This window comes from Charadrius vociferus, unplaced genomic scaffold, assembly GCF_000708025.1.
Source record: "Charadrius vociferus isolate BGI_N301 unplaced genomic scaffold, ASM70802v2 scaffold661, whole genome shotgun sequence".
Taxonomy (NCBI): Eukaryota; Metazoa; Chordata; class Aves; order Charadriiformes; family Charadriidae; genus Charadrius; species Charadrius vociferus.
This window is the reverse complement of record NW_009647002.1, coordinates 410131-411797: the sequence shown is the minus strand read 5'-3', so window position 1 is coordinate 411797 and position 1667 is coordinate 410131.

Here is a 1667-nt window from a genome sequence, read left to right as displayed (position 1 = left end):
AACAACAGCCCTTTTTGGGGTGGCTGTGGCTTTCTCCTCCCAGGAGCACCCGGAGGAGCACCCTGCCCCTCGCCCTCCCTCTGCCGCTCGCACAAAGCGCAGCCGTGGGTGCCCCGCGGGACCGCAGAGCCGCCCCGTCTCCATCTCTGATGGAGCCCGGGAAGCTCCTGAGCCAAAGAGCAGCAGCTCCTCATGGCGAGAGCCGCGTTTCCCGGCTAAAACTTGGTTCCTCAAAGGCAGAATCACAAAAAAAATCCCAAACCCAACCATCTTAAAAGGCGGGAAGGTGGTTGTGCTGCTCAGCGATGCCGTGAAGCGTGGTCAGGTGGGGACGGATTCAGGATCTTTGCACCAAGGGAAGGTGAACACCGAACTGTTTTTAGCTGATGGAAGGTGGAGGGTTGTGCTGTGCTGCAGAGAACCGCACAGGAGAAGCACGAGCCAAGTGATGCCGCTGTGGAAGTCGGGGTCGGGGGGGTTAATGGCAGGCATTTACTGGCATGGGGCCCATGAAATCCCAGTTTCCCTGAGAGACCGGTCTTCTTTCCCACGAGCTGAAGGTGGGAGCTGTGGCCTTCCGCAAGATCTGCTCTGCCGCGCGGGAGTGGGACCCGCTTCCACGAGAGGGCTCCTCTCAGCCGGCAAAGCGTGTACAGACCTCCCGGCATCAGCCGTAATTTAACCATCACCACCCAAATCAAGTATTCATCATTTCAGGCGGGAACAGGACCTTCACATTTGGTTTTTGGTGTTGGTTTTTTTTTGGAGGGGTGGGGTGGGGTGTGTGTGTGTGGTGCTTTGTCTGCAGATATTTAAAACAGAGCTGTTATTTAAAGTCTCTTACTGTCATAAAGTGATAATAACGGTTTCACATTTGCTCAGCCTGTTCCTAAATTGAGCGGGGACCTCTGGCAGTTGTGCGTTTGCCTCTCCTAAAGGGTCAAACAGCTCTTACACCCGTTATCAGCTCTGGGGCAGAGAGTGCGGGCGGAGGCGAGGGGCTGAGTGTTTTCTGACGTGCCTGTGGCCGCCTTTGAGGACAATTCGGAGATGACTCGTCCTTCCCGACACACGCGCCTGCCCGGCACTTTGCTGCCGGTCACCGCACTGGTCGCCCCGGGCAGTGCCTTCGGGATGCGCTTTCTGAGCCAAACGTTGCATGGAGGGGCTGCTGCGGTTTAGAGATGCGCAAAGGCACAAAACCCACTTCCCCTTAGGTGAACCCTCCCATCTCCGCCCAAAATGCTCGTTGAAATGGAATTTGGCACAAGAAGACAAAGATCTAGGGTATTTTTTTTAAATGTGATGTCTACCTACTTTTACTGTAAAGGGGATTACGGGACTCTCAGTTTCAGGAGGTTTTTGCTGAGCAAGGACTCAGAAGAGCTAAGCCCCCCCAGTTCAGCTCTCACCGCTTTGAGTCACACTTGGAAGAGTTTTGCATGAATTTCGCGGCCAGGAGAGACCCCCTCCCTGGCGGCTGCTGTGCGCCGTGGCCTTGCCGGTTCCCGGTCGGCAGAGCTGCTGGGCTCCGACCGGCGCCAACCCTCGCCCGTGACTCCCTGTCCCTGCGCTGGGGGTCACCAGTGGCCGTGGAGACCCACAGACTGCGAAGGGCGCTCAGGGCTCCGGCACGGCGCGTCGCCGCCGCTCTTTCACACCGCTCC